The sequence below is a fragment of the Onychostoma macrolepis genome, chromosome 13, assembly GCF_012432095.1.
Source record: "Onychostoma macrolepis isolate SWU-2019 chromosome 13, ASM1243209v1, whole genome shotgun sequence".
NCBI lineage: Eukaryota > Metazoa > Chordata > Actinopteri > Cypriniformes > Cyprinidae > Onychostoma > Onychostoma macrolepis.
Window position 1 is genome coordinate 26,286,715 of NC_081167.1, and position 20,850 is coordinate 26,307,564.

The 20,850-nt window shown below is 36.3% G+C and overlaps 1 protein-coding gene across 1 annotated transcript in view; it reads left to right on the forward strand.

Moving 5' to 3' along the window:
* Nucleotides 1–2,105: 2,105 nt before the first annotated feature.
* cdh23 (cadherin-related 23) overlaps nt 2,106–20,850 on the forward strand; it is a 274,516-nt gene continuing 255,771 nt past the window's right edge. Inside the window, exon 1 of the mRNA XM_058795349.1 lies at nt 2,106–2,223. The gene's annotated coding sequence lies outside the window, so the exon portion shown is untranslated. The remainder of the gene's footprint in view (nt 2,224–20,850) is intronic.

Sequence of the window (20,850 nt, forward strand, 5' to 3'; positions counted from 1 at the left end):
TTTGAACAAGTTGCGATTGTTTTGGTACATGCAACTGATTATGTACATTTGTCTGCGGTTTCCTACATTATCAGTTGCTAATATCATGTTGCTCAAAATGTATTATAGAGTTCTCTGTGCAATTGTCTTACCCCTCAAAACATCTAGTCTTTAGTTCATCGTATAAATCTTTAAATGCAAAATGGTTGAGCTAGTTGTCATAAACTGTCAAGCATATTTTCTACACGTTTCTATTAGACTTTTTGTAAATTTGCCATGAATCTTGACTTTCACTAATGAAGAGAATATAGATCAATCAATTATAAACCAGTTCTCTGAAATAGCTCAAAGGTGCATCTCATGAACCTTCAATTGGAAAGCTTATAGACAGAGGAGAACACAAGAGTTACAAGTTCTGACAGTGGATGAACATCCAGGAAACGATCAGGGTCAAAAGCCGAGAGGAAAAAGAGGAGTAAAGATGCATGGTGGAAGGATACAGAGGCAAAACAGAGGAAGAGGCAGAAGAGGCCAAGGACAGAGGCGCATATCAGCTGAAATAAGGGCCACTGTTGTGGACCATGTTGTCAATCATGGCCTTACAATGGCTGAAGGGTGTAGCTAAGTATCGGGAAATCGACCATATCCTCAATAATTCAAACATTTCGAAACGGTCTCTTTCAATCAATATCCCACATACAGTAATATGTAAATTTGTACTTTTGAAATAGATATACTGTATGGCATACATAAGTGCAGCCTTCTGCATTTCAATACAGTAACTGTCATCTAAACTATTGCCATAGTTTACATCAGGTAATACTAACACTGAGTGCACTGTTATATTGACAACATGACTAAGCATTCTGACTATCTTGTTTGTGAACAAAGATACAAGGACTTTTCATTCTGATGGCATAAATACTTACTTTTGAGAGATGAACTAAACATTTTGAGTAAGTTACTGGCTTTTACTGATACTGTTAAGTGCTTTGACACAATCTGTATTGTAAAAGCGCTATATAAATAAAGGTGACTTGACTTGACTTGACTTTTGCTGGAAATCCATTGTGTGGTGCTGTTTGTACAAATTGTTTTGAGAAATGCACATACTTTTTTGCAAATATTGAGGACGAGTCGAGAAATGCACCAAAGCGACTGAGAAAAACTGTATTAGCCTTTTATCAGAGATCTGTCTGAATCAGTCTGACTTCAGTTCAGTGCGGTAAAGGATACTGGTAACTCTTTATTTCATAAATCACTTCTCAGATATCAATCTGTAGCTTTTGGATTTAAATTGGCAGCATACATAATCCAATTTTCTGGGTTAAATTCCCAGAAGCCTAGTTGAAATAACAACACGAAGGAAAAAAGGATGAAGTCCACATGATGGCAGCAAAGAAACAGAAAACACCCGAGAGTCCCAGCTGCGCTCCGAAAGAACTCAACCTCTCATAATATAATATAATATAATATAATATAATATAATATAATATAATATAATATAATATAATATAATATAATATAATATAATTAATATAATACGGCAGAAGAGTGCCCACTTGTCGTTACAATCATGGTGCGAATTATCGAGAACTTCCAAGTCAAAAATAAGTGTATATACGTTTTTAGTTTACAAACCAAATTTCAGTCACCTTTAAAGCTAGATTACCAAATGAATCAATGGTTATAATGTCAATACAATGACAGGAATGATAGGAAATAAGATGTACACCGACGTTACAGAATTTAAATTAATACTTTTTTTTTTCTTCACAAAATGTGTTTAAATAATTGGTTTTCGTTTTTATTACAAAGCACCATCGGATTATATTATATTATTACAATTTAATAATAATAATAATAATAATAATAATAAAATGTAGTATATGCTAAGACACGAGTGATCGTTTCACATGCATACTGTTTAAATGCAGTGAGATGCAACATAACATTTCTAGCAAGCTTCATTCATTTGTAGATAATAAGTGACACCCGACAATGCTGCTCAGTCATGCAGCATTCAACTTGTTCGAAACTTTAAACTGCAACATGATGGAGAGAGGGAGAGAGAGAAAGAGAGAGAGAAGGAGGTATAGAGAGAGAGAGAGAGAGAGAGAGGCTGAGCGCGGAGCACCAGCAGTCAGCAGCAGATCAGCGGTCGCTCGGTTGGTCGGTGTCGGTGTCGGTCGGTCGGTTGTCAAGAACGCTCGGGCCGGACTGATCAGGAGGAGGCAGCAGCAGGTAAGATCTCTGACTTACTCCGAAAAACGGCTGGCAAGTCTATACAACCGCTACTTTTATTGATAACGTTACTTCAGTAGCCTATCACCTAGACATGTCAGAAAATTACACAATGATGCAACTAATCTAAAGACATGCTTTTAGTTGGCAATTCAGGTTCTGTGTCTTGTGTCTGAAATATTTAAATGTTTTATTAGCTTTCGATGGTTAGTGTATTTTTTAACCTTTGAATGTTTTTAGTTTTGCGTGAGTGTCGCGCGTATCGGGTAGCGCTGTGCGCGCCTGCTGCGCGTGTCTTTATTTATTCATGTGTCATGCGAGCTCGTGAGCGTGAACTAGCGGGTTGCCATGAAGCGCGTGAGGGGTTTCACCCCCGGAAACTTACTGAAGAACAGCGTGTCAGCTGATAACCACATTTAATGCGTTATTATGACTGATGGTGACACTGATGAAAGAGGAATGGCTGGCATGCCATTAGTGACATTAAGAGTTTATAATGTTATGTGATGGCAGGAGGTAATTGGTGATGCATGTTATCAGCATGCCTGTGCACTTCCAGCTGGAAAGCAGATCTGATCACCTGTGCATGCATAAGTGCTCTAGAGGGATCCACTCTGGTTTGCTTAATTGTTTGTCCTTCATGCTTTGAAGTGGGTATAGTTGTCATCTTTTACCTTAATTGACATACAGAGTTATAAGTTGCTTTGAGCTGAAACTAAGATTGATTGAAAGCTCCGACTCTGTACATTTGAGCTTGTTCACCTTGTGGTCCATTTGGCCCCAAGTTCTGGTGAACTCACTGAACTTATTGATTACAAAGAAAGTTTTTCAGTTCTCCAGTTTTAGGACTTGTCTCTCAACTGTTGATCAGTTTGGGAACATTGGAACAACTTTAATACAGAAGGCTTGAGCTCTGTTCCAAAACTTGTGAGTTGATTTTTTTAAGCATATAAGCTCAAGATTTGAAGGCTCTTCCAAAAGTTTGATAAGATTCCTTTTTAGGGCAGCATTGCAAGTATTCTGAAAAGGCAATCCCACACCAGTGAAGTTTACTGAATGGCATTAGGATTATTGTTACATATATGCATACACACACACACACATACACACACACACACACACACACACATATATATATATATATATATATATATATACATAATTTTATATTTATTATATTATAAATACAATTATAAAACATCTCAAAATTATATAAGAATTTACGCATAAACTGTATATACATGCAAAAAAACAACAACCCCAAATCCAATCTTAATCTAACTTTTGTTATATCTATTAAGAAATAGGCTACAAAATTGTCTTTTTTGTGTGTAATATTTTTTAATGGTTGTGTCATTAGCTTTGCAATTTGCTAACTCCAAATTCAATTCTGAAATCAAATGAACTCAGTTTTGAGCATACGAGAAGTGCTATTTGTATGGTTGGTTGCATCAGATCAGTCTCTCATGAGTTCATGTTCAATTCCAGTTCAGATGCGTACAAGGCAGATGTAGGCAGCCAGCAAGACAGCTTTTGGATCACAGCCATTGTCATATTTATACGGTTATAAAACCATGAATTTAGGTGAAAATGACTTGGGTTGAAGTGTTATGAAGGTATGATGGCTGCTCTGAATACTTGATGAGTTTGTGAGGACTGAATGTCACTTTATACATCAGAGTGACATCAGCAGGACTTTGGTTACATTAGCTTTGTCGAAATAACAAATAATGATGAATGCTTGGCGGAGGTGTGTTTGTGTGCACGCACAAGTGTTTCTGTTTGATATAGAATCTGCTGGCTCCTCTGCCACGCTTTCTCACTCGGCATGTCTGTCACTCCTTTCAAATCCACTCTGAAAACGAGCACAGAGGAAGAGAGAGGGAGAGAGGAATGATCATTTGAAATGAAGGCTGAGGATGGGACAGGTATTTTGAGTGGCAGGCTGAAATGAATGGCTGTATCAGAGAAGGAGAGAGGAATGAATTGCAGATACAGTGACACTAAATCTACAGGAGAGAGGACGAACAGATGAAGAAAATAAAAGATGAATCTGAGGGATAAAATGGGAGAATTCTGATCTGTAAGCAGCAATGAATCCCACTCTGCTTGTTTTAGCTTTTGGCTCCCATTCGCTCTCTTTCTCGCCTGTTCTGAGTGTCCCGTCTGTGCGAGGTCATTAAATCAGGAGGGTCAGTCAGGCAGAACGCAGAGAGGTCAGAGGGACAGAATAAAAGAGATGAGGGGTGCAGAAGGAGAGGAGAGTGGATTTTGGACAGGATCGATCCAAATGCAAATTTTCTGTATTCAGAGTGGGATAGTTGTGTAATGCTTACTGCACAGTAGGGATCGACTGATATTTGGGCTGATAAATATGCACAGTATATACTGCGGAGTCATATAGCAGTAATACACTATAGTCTTAGACTGCTTCCTTCTTGATATTTTTGACCTCACTGATCTCCGTATTCTGTTTTTGGAGCTGAACGCCTCTCACCATTACGAGTGATTGAGATTTTAATTGAGACCAGATGTGAATGTGACATGATGCTCTTAAGAACAAGCTGTTTATTCGGTCAGAGAGGGTAAACGAATGGCTGCATGTGTGCATTATGACGGTAACAGACTTCAGAGTGGGTTTAGTTCAGCTAGCAATAAAAAAATCTGTCATTACTTACATTTATTGTGCAACACAAAAAAGTGAATTTATGAATGATATTTTGGGCACTTTTTCAATATAATTGTGAATAAGGACTGGGGCTGTAAAGCTCCAAAATGCATGATGTGTGTTCTTTAGAAGTAGTTTTTTTTGAATGAATTGTTTTTTTTTTTTTTCAATTAATCAGTTGATCCAGTTTGCAAAACTAATATTAAATCAATATTTACATTAAACTATTATTAATAGTTTAGTTAGTGAGTTAATTAGTTAACACCTTCGATTCTGATTTGTGGATGGAAGGTGCTTAATAAGCAGTATTACTATTTGATATATAAAATATTTGATTATTTTGATTTTTGTAAAGTCACATGAATGAATGAACAACAACATGTGGTCTGTTTGAACACAAGGACTAGGTTACTGATAATTTTAGGTTTCTTTTGTGTTTTTGAACAATCCAGCCCTCATTCACTGGGCATTCTTTAAGGTTTTTCCCATTGTGTGTCATGGATAAAAGAACGTAATGAGTATATGATGACGACAATTTTTGGATGAACAAAACCTTATGGGTCACAGCCATGAAAACAGACCTTTAAGTCTCATTGAGCATAGTGATAGTCAGGAATATATCCATTTCACTTAAATATATAGACTAAAGACTATATATATAAATGTATTCAACAGACAATTTCATGCAAATGTCTGACACACTGTGAATGCGATTTGAACTGTGATATGATAAACATTTAACATCTCATACTGCTCCTGCTTAGCGTGAGTCCCAGAAGTGCTTTAGCGTTTGTGTAGTTCATTACAGTAAAATGGAATGAGCATCACTCCTTCACTTTGACAGAATTGTTGAATGCAAACTAAAGTTTTTTAATTGCAACCTCAAGGCCATAAAGCGATTTCAGTTAATTCGATCAGTTGTGCATGCTTAATGGATCTCATATGATGTCTCAGTAAGTCTGGTCAAAGCATTTGAATTGTTTCCTATAGCCATGCACACTACCATTCAAATGTTTGGGGGTTGGTAAGATTTTTCTGTGTTTCTGAAGAAGTCTTGCATGCTCACCAAGGCAGGATTTATTAAAAAAACAAAACAAAATATATATAGGCCTATAACTATACATACATACAATTTTAAAATTGTATGCATTTTTTATTTTAATATTTTTTGTGGAACCTGTTATACATTTTTCTTGAGGATTTTTTGATGAGTAAGGAAAAAAAACAGCATTAATTTAAAATAGAAATCTTTTGTAACAATGTAAGTGTCTTTACACTGTCACTATTGATCAATTTAATACATCCTTGCTGAATAAAATATCAGTTTCTTCAAAAAATTGTACTGATCCCAAAGGTTTGAATGGTAGTGTCAAAAAATTGGGAGCGACAGCTCTCACGAGGTTGCTACGAAGTGTGTTAACTTCCAAAAAGTGATTCCCCTCCCACCCCCCACATTTTTCACATTCATTGCACAAGTTCTTCTAACAGAACAAAACTATGAAGACTTTATGATGGGATTTAGGTTAATACAGTGGGTACGGAAAGTATTCAGACCCCCTTAAATTTTTCACTCTTTGTTATATTGCAGTCATTTGCTAAAATCATTTAAGTTCATTTTTTCCTCAATGTACACACAGCACCCCATATTGACAGAAAAACACAGAATTGTTGACATTTTTGCAGATTTATTAAAAAAGAAAAACTGAAATATCACATGGTCCTAAGTATTCAGACCCTTTGCTGTGACACTCATATATTTAACTAAGATGCTGTCCATTTCTTCTGATCATCCTTGAGATGGTTCTACACCTTCATTTGAGTCCAGCTGTGTTTGATTATACTGATTGGACTTGATTAGGAAAGCCACACACCTGTCTATATAAGACCTTACAGCTCACAGTGCATGTCAGAGCAAGTAAGAATCATGAGGTCAAAGGAACTGCCTGAAGAGCTCAGAGACAGAATTGTGGCAAGGCACAGATCTGGCCAAGGTTACAAAAAAATGTCTGCTGCACTTAAGGTTCCTAAGAGCACAGTGGCCTCCATAATCCTTAAATGGAAGACGTTTGGGACAACCAGAACCCTTCCTAGAGCTGGCCGTCCGGCCAAACTGAGCTATCGGAGGAGAAGAGCCTTGGTGAGAGAGGTAAAGAAGAACCCAAAGATCACTGTGGCTGAGCTCCAGAGATGCAGTCGGGAGATGGGAGAAAGTTGTAGAAAGTCAACCATCACTGCAGCCCTCCACCAGTCGGGGCTTTATGGCAGAGTGGCCCGACGGAAGCCTCTCCTCAGTGCAAGACACATGAAAGCCTGCATGGAGTTTGCTAAAAAACACCTGAATAAGATTCTCTGGTCTGATGAGACCAGGGACAGGACGACTGGTTGCAATCGAGGGAAAGATGAATGCGGCCAAGTACAGGGATATCCTGGACAAAAACCTTCTCCAGAGTGCTCAGGACCTCAGACTGGGCCGAAGGTTTACCTTCCAACAAGACAATGACCCTAAGCACACAGCTAAAATAACGAAGGAGTGGCTTCACAACAACTCCGTGACTGTTCTTGAATGGCCCAGCCAGAGCCCTGACTTAAACCCAATTGAGCATCTCTGGAGAGACCTAAAAATGGCTGTCCACCAATGTTTACCATCCAACCTGACAGAACTGGAGAGGATCTGCAAGGAGGAATGGCAGAGGATCCCCAAAACCAGGTGTGAAAAACTTGTTGCATCTTTCCCAAAAAGACGCATGGCTGTATTAGATCAAAAGGGTGCTTCTACTAAATACTGAGCAAAGGGTCTGAATACTTAGGACCATGTGATATTTCACTTTTTCTTTTTTAATAAATCTGCAAAAATGTCAACAATTCGGTGTTTTTCTGTCAATATGGGGTGCTGTGTGTACATTGAGGAAAAAAAATGAACTTAAATGATTTTAGCAAATGGCTGCAATATAACAAAGAGTGAAAAATTTAAGGGGGTCTGAATACTTTCCGTACCCACTGTACATATGAATCAATCAGGGCGGCATTATGGACCAGGCCAGTGCCCTTCCTGACCTTAATCTGTCAGGGGCCCTTCAAAGCCTCTGGTCATTTGGCCCAGCACTTGCCAAAGAGAGATGATCGTCCACACCAAAACATTCATTACCTAATTTATCTTCAGTATTGTATAATGACAGTTAATCTTTTCTCTGAGATGTTAAATTTCCCATTTTGGCGACAGATGTGACATCTGTAACTCTGGAATTCCCTGTGTATTTTGTTGTTTTGTGTAAATAAGCTAGTATGAATCTGTAAAGTTTGTGAAGAGTGAGAGAGAGAGGAGCATATGGAGAACACTTGCAAACGCCCTCTCCTGTTCATCCATAACTCAAAACTGTAGGATTTGCAGTGTTCAATTACAGCCCCACTCATAAATAATCTGACGGAGGCCGGTCATAATACCCCATTCAGTGTTAGCATTACAGCGTGACAAATCCTTGTTGTTGGTATTTATGTACAAAAGGCAGCCTTGGGAACGTTTGTCTGTGTGTGTGTGTGTGTGTTTGTAAACAAATAACAGTCAAATCCATTTTTAGGCCTTTTAATCATATATGTCACTGTTTATATTCCTCTAATGAAGAAAAAGGAAAAGATAAGGCGACGACAAAGCATGCTTGTGTCACATTTCACCTCAAAATTTCACCTATTGCTTTATTTCTGCTGTTTGACCAACCTAGTCTCATTGGAAATGTGACACACTGCCTACAGTAATAATTATTTGTGTGAATAAGAACTTCCTCTGTTGTACTACCTGGAAACTGCAGTGAACTGTATGTATAGGTAAGTTTTTTTTATTCTTGCATTTTTACAGAAATTAAGTCAGAGTCTCGTATTTCCAATGAGCCTGGATTGTTTTAGATACAATATGAAGTAGAAGAATCAAACCTGAAAACCTGTTTGAAAACAGTTATTTTGCTTTGCAATTTATTTGAATTTCCTAGTGGCACAGAAACTATATACTTCACTTACATATTTAAATTTTAATAAAAAGAGCATGTGTTGCTGAAAGTAAAGATGTGTTTTATTCTATATCTTTGCATTGTTTCACCTGTGTGCTGTCAGATAGCTGCAAGTTTCCCCGTCTGATGGGTTTATTGTAGAGGTGGACCTCTCCACAATACAACAGCTGCCCTCTCTTTCTCTATCTCTCTGACTCTCTCTCTATCTTTCTGAGAATACTGACAGTTTGTTTTGCAATGCAATAATAGAGGAAACCTATAACAAAGTCTCTGTGGAGAGAGGGATGAGGCAGAAAGGAAAAGATAGAGGCAGAGGGAGCGAGAGAGAGAATATCAGTCCTTCTCCAGCTCTCCTCTCCTCTGACAGGTTATTGATTTAAGCATTTTGTCGGCGCAGTGAGCTTGTCTTGCCTGCCTCTAAGTTTTGCTGCACATAAAGTCAAAGTCGGCACATAGCAGTGAAACATGTTGAACATATTAGCTTGCACAAACCATTTAATGCTCAAAATTCAATGTTGACCCCACAAATTTCAGTTGTCTTTCTCTTCTGTGAGTATGTTTGATGTTTGATGTGATGTTTTACACATGAAATCATTATGTTTTAGAGCATGCTTTTTAAATTTATTTTTAAATTGTGGGTACCACTTTTATTAATATTCCAAAGACTTTTATAGGAATATTATTAAAATGAAAATTCTAAAATTAAATTGTAAGATCGGTAATCTGAATCTTGCTGATGTAGGCAGTGTGTGAATGATTCACCTTGCTCAATATTCAGCGGAAATTTATATTAATTTATGTTTCTATGTATTATATACAGTTATATTAAGACTTTTTGTTGCATCATGTGTAAGGTGGCATTTATTTGGTTGTAAATACAGTAAAACCAATAATATTGTGAAATATGATTACAATTTAAAATAATTTTCCATTTGACTCTATTGTAAAATGTAATTTATTCCTGTGATACAAAGCCGAATTTTCAGCATCAATCCTCCAGTCTTCAGTGTCACATGATCATTCTAATATGCTGATTTGCTGCTCAAGAACACAGTGTTGAAAACAGTTGTGTTGCTTAATATTTTTGTGGACTTTTTTAGGATTTTTAATGAATAGAAAGTTCAAAAGAACAGCATTAATCTTTTGTAAATCTTTTGTAACAAATATCTTAAAAAAAAATGTACTTCTTCAGAAAGAATGGTATTATGTAATGCTCGGTTGTACATGCCATTATTTTAGCAGATGTGGTAAAAATCTTTTGTACTTAGAACGCAAGCTCTATGAAAAACATCTGTTTAATGGTGTTGTTTGCCACAAAAATTAAATAAAATCAGTGTCCATTAAGGCCATTTCACACTGAGTCCGAAATATTTTGTCCGAAATTTTCACGCGTTGAAAAATAAATACGACCTCACGTTGTGTCAATCACGTTTACACACTGCCTCTGAAACTTTCGTCCGTCATAAATAAATTAGAATCTGGATTTTTCGCATCTGTAGCAAGCATTTTGAGAGGTGTTTTGACAATTCAAGAGCCACCGTACAAGCGAACGGCAAAATTCATAACGGCGATTGTCTTGCAGCACAAAGCACCGTAAAGATCCTTGCACATTGAGTTCACAAAAATTGGTGGTCTTCTTTTTAAAATGTGGCTCTAGTACCGCTAGCAAAGCATCAAACTGATTAATTAATACGCATCTGACTCAGTGTGCAAGGTTTCTGTGCGTGACGAATTTTTAGGATGACGAATATGAAAAAACGCATTTGAAAATTTCAGACTTAGTGTGCAAGGACCTTTAGTTTGTAAAAAGAGCAGAACATTTTTTAAAAAAAATCTAAATTGACCATATGTACTAACTATACCTTTCTGCTCATGACTAATGTTATTCTGAAGAAAAAAATTGGTCTTGGTCATTTTAATCAAAATCTAAAAAAAAAAAGACATGCTTCTTATTTTTCAAGCCCTGGCTTACCTCCACTTGAATTCCCAAGTACCACACTAGAAGTCCCTTTTCCTGTTGAATATCTTGTTTCATTTGTTTGGCTTTCATAAAAAGCCAAACAACAGGAATGTTGATGAGTCAAACTTGTTAAAAAACTTCCAACTTCAAATTTAAAGTGGCTGTGAAGTTCCTGTCAGATTTTCTTGGTATTTTTCGAAGGTGGATTGCTGTGAAGTGATGCCACTCACACTTAGCGTGTCAGCGGTGGATTTCAGCTCGCTTTCAGCGTGAGACGCACACGCTAGCCTGCTCCTCTCGCTCTACAGGAGACTAATTCATTTAGTTCTGCAGTTAGAGAAAATAAAAAAAAAGATGTAAGAACAAAAAAAAGAGGGCGAGCGCAGAGATGGCGGAGGAGAGACCTCACGCGGTTGTGGCTGGAGGAAAAGACGTGCTTGAGCAATAGTGACGGGATGAACTGCAGCACGTCGTCTCGCTGGGGCCCCATCCTGTCGCAGTAATTACCGTCTCTACAGGTCGCCAAACACACACACACATACACAAACACATTATTCACCCTCATAAATGTGAAAAGCACAACAAGCAGATGCTAGCACACACACACAGCCATGCTTAGCACCGAGATCCCAGTGTGTCAGTGTGTTTGTTTCAAGGCTGCAGGTGAGAAAGGTGTGTGTGTGTTTGTCATACAGTGTCTCCTGCTGCTTCTGCTGTATTGCAAGCTGGCAGTTTGCCTGTTTAATCGAACACCTAAATGCAGCGCACATGCATTCACACACTTACTGACTGTGTTTATATATAATGAGATTAAGTTGGAGCTCATGTACACTGAATACTGTGATTATGTTAATGTGATTATGCTCATATTACAGAAACCATAATCACAGGCAAATATGTGGAGTTTAATCGCATGCATACACTTTAATCGCATTTCTTCCAGGTGTGCATGTGCTGCAGATGAGGGAGGTATAGGTTTAAAAGCATGCTGGAACACAAGTGTTTCTGACCGCCACACGATGTCCATAAACTTTTGGTTCCTAATGACGAAGTAGATTGAATACAACCGAACCGACAAACTGCTGGTGAGCCATGAAGGCTGCCTGTTTTAAAGAATAAAAACACAATTCCTAGTGAATACTGTAAGTGAAACAATGCATGTCAACAGGATTCAAGAGGTTTGCCTTATAAAGTTTGCCATATAAATTCCATTCATGTACAATCTTCAATCCCGTTTACACGCTACTTGCTATTAATTTGATTATTCACTAAGAAATGTGATTGTTTTAATGCCATTTTGTACCATAACTTGCAATAGAAAATGCTTATTTGCTCTTTTTGCTGTTTCAGTTTTTTTTTTGCCTGTTTAAAGTGTAAAATGCTTGCTAGATCCCGCAGCCTCTCTCATTTTTTGTCATAAATATTGTATGCACTGCCATTTGAAAGTTTGGGGTCGGGAAGATGTTGAAAGAAGTCTCTTATGCTCACCAAGGCTGCATTTATTTGACCAAAATACAGTAAAAACAGTAATATTTTGAAATATTACTACTATTTAAAATGACTTTTCTATTTTAATGTATTTTCAAATGTAATTTATTTCTCCAGTCTTCAGTGTTTGGAAATTCAGAACTGCTTTAAACAAAAGAGTTTATAAAGCCGTGTTTTCAAATGAGTGTCAAGTTTACATTTAGTCATTTTGCAGACACTTTTATCCAAAGCGACTTACAATTGGGGAATCCGTCTGCACACTAGCACATGCAAACTGAAAGTTAAAGAAGTGTGAGTGTATGCACAGCCATATTGTATGGTTTAAACCGTAGCACTCCACATAATTTTACTGCTATTGTTAATTATGAGCACAATCACATTAACATAATAACAGCATTTTGCATGACCTCTAACTTAATCACAGTTCTGGCTTAATGGCATTAAAAAAAGTGCATGTTAACATAGCCAATATGTTTGAAGATAGATTGATTTTCACCTGGGTGGATAGCATATTGTTTCTAAAACGTAAGTTACTCGATATTAACTTCTTGTTTATAGAACTGTTGTATAAAAGTCGAGCAGTACTGAATTACCTACAGCGCTCTGCCTGCGGCTGCAGCTGCTTAATTCAACCCTCTGCTACTGATCATTAGAAGTGAATGAGAAGAAATATCCCATTATATTGTGGGAAAAGTACGCACAAAATAATTAGCCTGTGCAGACAGCAGGATAATAAGATCATGAGAGGTTGGTCACTTATGTGGAACCAGCGACTCTGAAAAGCTCACAATGATCTTAGTGATGGGGCAGAGGAGAACAAATTGAAGTGTTGTACTGTGTGAGGTTAAATCCTGTCACACATAATCTCACTGGAATCCGTTGTAAAGAACAGATACGCTGGATATGTCTTATCTCACCCACTCTACCGGCTTTAAAAGAACTCCTACGTCCTTTACATTTACCACAAATAGCCAGCAACGATTTTCATCAAAATTTGTAACCCATTGTACTTGATAGTGATGTTCACAGTGTTAATTGATGTAGTGGTTGTATCACAGTCAGCAGATGGCTTTGTTGGGTTATCAAGGTTTTTATTGTACTTTTAATTGTGAATGATGACCGAGTAACTCCTAATTATGTGCCAATAATCCAAATGGTGTTGTGGAAAGTCAAATATCCTCCATAGATACAGTTATAATTCATGCACTCACATTTTGATTGTTATGGGTGTTGCGCAGCATGACAGGAATTTCTAATGAACGTCACTCTCGAGTCAACATGGTTTGTGTTTGACAGTGCAATGCTAAAGTAAGATAATAAAGATGTTAGTGGTTGCTTTTGGAGTTCTGGCATTTTTAAAAGTTAAAATGTAAGCTTGTGTTGTTGTTAAAGCACTTACATAAATTTTTCAGTAAAATCCCGTTTAATATTCAAGCTATAAATTTGTCTAAAACATCCTCTTTAAGGTTCCTTTTGGAATAAAAACACAGGAATAAATTGCATTTTGATATATATTAAAATGAGAAAACAGTCATTTTGAATTGAAATAATATTTCACATTATTAATGCTTTTTCTGTATTTTTTTGTTTTGTTTATTAAATTGAGACTTCTTTTAAAAACATAAAAAATCTCTCTACCCCAAAGTCAGTCAAGTATTTAGATTTCCACTCGAAGTGATTTTTCAGTATTCTAAAATGCACAGGCGAATTTACTTAACAGTTGCACCATACATAAATGCAAAAAAAAAAAAATTTAATCATAAATGCTTCTTATTGATGCTCATTATAGAATGTGCGACATTCCCAAACATAAACATACTTAACTTGGTTCTATTGTAAAGTAGACATTAAAAAAGGATGTATGAGTGTATTTTTTAGCGATCATGGCAGAAGTAATTGCAGCCAGATCGATTGTGTGTGTGGCGTGAGACAGGTAACAACAAAATACTGACACTGTGGGGAAAAAAGTCAATTGACCCGTGCAAATTATGTTCAGATTGCGCAAACAGCCCCAGATTTGTGGCAGTGTTTGCCCCATTATCTGATTTGCATAATTCATTTGGAATTGGCCACTAAAACAACTCGAAGCACATGCAAATAAACGACGCTATCAGAAGGAACAATTCATTCTTAGTGAACCTCCCCTCAATATAACTCGAGTGGCATGCGACCCATTTTGAGTCCATTGAGATCAGCATCAGCTGATGACACTCACATGACATTACAGGGCTGATGCGGCAAACTCCCATAATTCCATCAGCACATTTGGGCTCATTTGCTCTGTTTGTTTACTGAAGTGTAAGTTGTGTTTCATGTCACAGTACCTGCAGCACGATGTGCACAGCATCACAACTAGTTGGCAGCGTGACAACTAGATTGCCGAATCTTATAGTTGTCTCTGCATATTAAGCTTAGATAGGAGAAAGTGTTTTAACATCAAAGAAATCACACCAGCTGCGCTCCTTTAGTGCTTATGAGGATGTGTGGTGAGTAAATGAAGAAAGACAGCGGGTGTTGTGTATAATATATAAAATAAGTATCAAAGTGTCTGAATCTTGTCTGTGTTAGACAGTTAAGTTTAGGATGAGGGAGTTGCTCTGTCAAGAGTGCCACAGTCTGTGAACTATGGACCCCAGGGCCCAGTGGGTTTCTCATTAGTAAAATTAAGTTTGAATAATAATACAAACATTTTTGCTGAGCTGGATTATACACGCCATCCCTGTGGGCAAGTAACCTTTTTATTGATTGGTAGTTCTTTTCAATTTTTGCTTGATACTTTAAAAACAGGGCTCTCAAACTGTAATCAACCAATTTACTGCTTGAAAGCATCTTGAAAATGAATTACATTCCTTTTTTCAATTTCCTTCGCCAGACATGAATGGTTTTACAACAAAAAAGCAGAGAATCAGTGTACTGTTTTTGGCCTAGAGGTTGTTGGTTTTGTAAGGGTTCTCTAATCTTTTTGTCTCATATTGGAACAGTATGATTAGGGTCTTCTTAGTGTCTGCATCGAATACATCACCTTTTTCGTTCATAAGGGTCAGGGTTTGTGGGATTGAATGTTTGTTTGTTGGAGGTCAGAGAGAGTTCTGTATTTTAAGTGTACACTACATATTGTGATGATGTAACTAGCATACGCTTTCATACTATATACGTTATTAATGACGGTGGGTGTTTAAAGAGTGAAGTCCCACCATGAGTTAGCTCCAGGTCAGTATAAACTTTCTTTGATTCACACGGCTAACTCCTTTTTTTCTGGCCTGTTTAAAATAGCACACTAACATATATTCATATTATTTCTGCTCTGTGTTTCTCCTGGTCTGAAAATAATAGCTCTGAGTCTTTTCTAGATGGCCTGAATGTTTTACCGGCACAAGGGTAAACATATGAACTTTTACTATATTACTTTATTATTTATGGATCAGTAATAGGCAGGCTACAATACAAAATACAATAACAATAATGCTTCTTAATATTCATAGCATTTCATTTCATCACAGTAACTAAGAATTAGCTACTTTCTTAAATTTTTACATTTCTTTTTAATTGTAGTAATTTATTAACAATTTCAATGTTTTTCCTCTTTGATTCCAAATGTTTAGTTTATCATTTCTTCTATACTTATTTTGTAATAGTCAATCGTTTTTGAATGAAAAATCCTAAAAAATAAAAATAAATAAATATATATATATATATATATATATATATATATATATATATATATATATATATATATATATATATGGGTGTAAATGACTTAGAATTGAAAATAATTAATAGAATTTAAGTCTGTCGATTTACCTCCCACTTTGAGTGTGACAAATGAACTGGAAAAATAAATTTTGTTTAATATATCGGTTTTAGCTCATTATTTGATTGAATTACCAAAGTCTTTACACAAAATTGCATAAAAATGCAAAATATTTATAAGATGATAACATGATGCCTTTAAAAAAATTATAAAAAATACAGAAATGATTATAGTAATTTAGCATGTTTTTATATTAAGCATTCAGATCAGCTAGTATTTCGTTATAAACATATCTTTGTCTATAGCAGTGCTCCCATATGCATCCTCCTTGCCTGTTTTTATTGAATATTACAGTATGTGTAAGATGTATTGCATTCATTAAACATTCAGCAGTTACTTTACATTGTTGCAAAAACCATATGTCTATTCAGAAAACAGCATAGACATAGCATTATATGTTGAATGTGTGGATTTCCCTGCAGCAGAAGCAGGTGTATTGGGCTCATGTGACAGCACTTTTCCAGTGGCAGAATGTTCAGCTACACAATGGACCGAGAGAAGGTTTGTGCTGCTATATGACGCCAGGGAACTCTTTTATTATATCACCCAGGAAACTGCAAGACGCCAAATGAAAACAAATGCGACTATTTCTCCTTCCCTTGCTCTTTCTTTCTCTTCCTCTATTTTTGTGTCTCTTCTGTTTCTCTCGAAATGCAATTCACTGCCAAGGTTGTTGCTCAAATTCCACACCAGGGATTGCCATGCTAACCAAAACATTATAATATGCAGCTTGCTCATTTCATTTCGTTGCAATGTTCATGTATTTTTGTTGAGTGTGTGCCCTGCTACTGAGTCTACAGGGAAACACAGCAGACGTGTGCTTTTCCAGTTTGACTGTAATTTGCTTAGTTGAGAACAAACACTTTTTTAAAATTATTTTTTATTTTGTACTCAAACCTTTTATGTAAAGACTGAGCTTTTACAAACACTTCTTTGGAAGAATAGAGAGACAGACAGACAGACAGATAGACAAACAGACAGTGTTGATTTAGAATTGTAATTCAAATTTAAATGTAAGAAAGTAGAATCGAACCTTGGCATGGAGACTGATTGACAGGCAAATCCGTCATTTGTCTGACAGACAAACTAGACAAGAGAGTAGAATAATGTAGTTGGACTTAGGGCCTGTTTACACTCGTGTGTTTTTGTTTTTAAAGCAGCGTTTTAAAATGAAAACGATCTGCATCTACACTAGCGTTTTCACTGCGTTTTAGAAACGATCTCTGTCCACACTACACAACTGAAAACGCATGTCACGTGACCATTCATGCAGGTACAACCATAGATATTTATAGGTAGATTCCCTATTATTTAGAGGCCTCTCAAGTCTCTGTTTTCTAGGGTCGAATGTGCTGGAGTAGTGTAAAAGACAAGTGTAACCATAGCAAAAGTCATGCGTTTTAAAACAAAAACTCACTAGTGTAAACATAGCCTTAAACTTGAAAAATGGTGTATATTAACATCTTTCTGCGATTAAAATAAAATACCCTCTGATGTTCATTCATGTTTATTTCGTGCTTTACCTAGTAAATATGAAAGGATGATTGGTTCACTTGTTGCTTGAGTAGAGGCGCTACAGTGATCTTTTACACCACATTAAAGAGCCACAAAATGGTATTTATTGTTTGAATTAGGAATATTCATTTCGGTTATTTCTCCTAACCAACAACCGACGCTCATTAACCAATTATTAACCGTTAACTGACAAGATTATTTTAAAGTAGAATTGAATTAAATTAGAACGGATAAGTGTCTGTGACCCGTTAAAAATACTAACATTTGTTTTCCGAAGATTAATTTTACATGTGCAAAAAACAACAAACAACAGAACATGAGGATTTACATGGTCATATCATATCACATCACATCACGCACCTGCAGCGCTTCAGCGAGCGGAGAAAAACATATAACATAACATATATAACGAATAAATAGGCCTATACAAGAAATATATTTTTACTTTAATAATAAATTAAGAAAACGGAATTAAGTAGCCTAGTATGCAGAGTAAGTAAAGTAAAGTAAGCATTGCTACCCTGCTAAAAAAAACAATAGAAGCCCAGTAGAAACCCTCACAGAAATTCCAATGTTTTCCATAAAAATACCATTATAAACCATTAGATTTTTCCAGTAAAACCATTACAAAATTCATTTTTGTAGTGTGTTTTGGGCATTTTTCCAATAGGATTTAACATCCCACCAATAGAATCCATCACATACCAGTAGACACCATTACAGTTTCCATTAAAACCAATAGAATTCCCATTAAAACCATTAAAATCATTACATTTTCTATTGTGTTTTGGGCAGGGTTCTATTGTTTTTTTCAGCAGGATACCTTGACAATACAGCCTGTTCATTATCATAATAAAATACAGTCAGTCAAACATATGGAAAAAAAAACACTGCTCAGTTTAAATATGTTGTCAAATCTGTGTCGTTAAGCGTCATCACCGTACCGCCGTGATGTTATGCAAAACATTTTGTTTTACGTAGATATTGGAACGTGAGCGAAGTAGCCTACATAATAAATAATATTTTGGCATTCAAATACATCGCGAATATGGAAACATTTGATTTTGTGTCGAATGAGAGACCCAACGTTGGTTTCAGTTTAGTTTTAGCCTAAATTAATTCATTTTGGCTTGTCATGGCTTCTTTTATTTTTAATTCTTGTTCTTTTCTAAATAGGCTACTGTTAAACTGAAAGGATTTGTTGTAGAGTGAGGGGAACTGAAATAGCCTAGCTATTTAGGCTACAGTTTTTATTATAATGTTTGTAAACATTTCACGTCGACATTAGGCCTATTTCTGAATGAAATAATAAAATGCGACTTAGGCCTACTACGCGACTTATGTTTTTTTTTTTTCTAAAAATTCAATTTTTTATAGGCTACGTCTAGTGTATTTTAACCATGCAGCAAACCTTTTAAAATATTTTGATAAATTACGGAAAAAAATAAATGTCTTTTTAAACCGTTTAACTGATTGTATTCATCGGTCAAAATTCTTACGGTCGGTTAACGGTTAACCAGTTAAAACTGAGCATCCCTAGTTTGAATTTCTTAAAAATTACAACATTTTAAAGCTGAGATTTTGTTTCATACCAAAAGTAACCGCCCTTGTCTTGTCTGTCGGCCGGCGTGTTTTCAGTTTCCTCTTTGCTCCACAATTTTCCACTGCGTGAGAAAATGATGTGTGGTGTGAGAGGAGCATAGCTTGTTGGACATAGCAACAATAACTAAGGGGGCGGGTCTTTACAAAGGGTCAGTTAAAATGAACTGAAAATCAAATAAATTAATTTATTTTAACTAAAAGAGATACTTGGCTTATACATAACCCTGGTTTGAAAGTTGTTTGAAAGCCATGAAGATAGATAGATAGATAGATAGATAGATAGATAGATAGATAGATAGATAGATAGATAGATAGATAGATAGATAGATAGATAGATAGATAGATAGATCATGGGTGAGGTACATCCTCTGAATAATGAATCCATCATAGACACCGAGAAGGTAGATCAAGTTCTGCCTACCCACACACACACACACACACACACCTTTATACTTAAGCATTTATCACAAAGCAACTATTGTAAATACAATGCCTTAGTTGTATTTTTTCAAGGCCAAATTTGGTCTGGTAGTCTTGAATCACAAGGTTTTTTTTTTTTTTTTACTTCACACAAAACCATAAATTGCAAAGAGATACCAGAGATACCACACTCAGGGATACCACAATAAAGTCTTAAATGATTTTTGTTTGAGTGCTTTTCTGGCAACTATTGATTATAGTTTGTGATTAATCAGCATATTATGGAATTTTATTTTGAGAAATATAATATTAGATGATTATAGTAACTAAAAATGTGCAAATCACTCCACCAGGAGATCCAGTGCTGGGTTTTTCCTCATTATAGAATGTAATCCTAAGACGCTGGGCTAAACTTCCATTTGATCGTTTTCTAGAATGGAGAGAGAATTAGATTGTATCTTATCTCCATCCCCGCGGACACCTTTAACGCCACAGCATTAAGGGTAAATACCAGCAAAACAAACAAGCTCAGCCAATCCCAGCTCGGTAATTAGCCTAATTAAACTGAGGTTGTACGCGGCGTGATTATACATCATTAATTTCGACCTTACAGTTGCTGTAATTAAGTCGCTCATCACATCAGCTCCCTTGTAAATATCATTTTCACTCTTCTCACTCAGACACTTATTTATTTAATTTATTTATTTTTACTCAGAGGAGGAAGGGAGGGCGAGCGAGATGTTAGTGAGATGATTAGCAGCACACGTCTCTCGATTAACTTGAGTGTGTGTGAGTACTTCACTCTGTGGGAATTCCTTGTCGAATGAACCCTCCTTCTCACTTGAGCAAGTCTAAAACTATTCTTCATTTTAATGCATAAATTATATGCCTATTAATCATTAATACTGTCAATATAATACCCCTCTCCTCAAGCAATACCATCTATTCAGTGACTTCACGTAAGTCTGAAAGTGCTTTTAGCTTGCAAAACATTTGTGAGAAAGTCTTCTTCTCAGAGGAAATGCAGCATATGGTGTGTTGATGTGTATATTTGAATGTAGGGCTGCACAGTTTGGTCCAAAAATCATGTTGGGATTATGTTGACAGATTGCAAACGCAGAACAAATACTTAAACATCTCATACAGCTTCTGCTTGTATATCAAG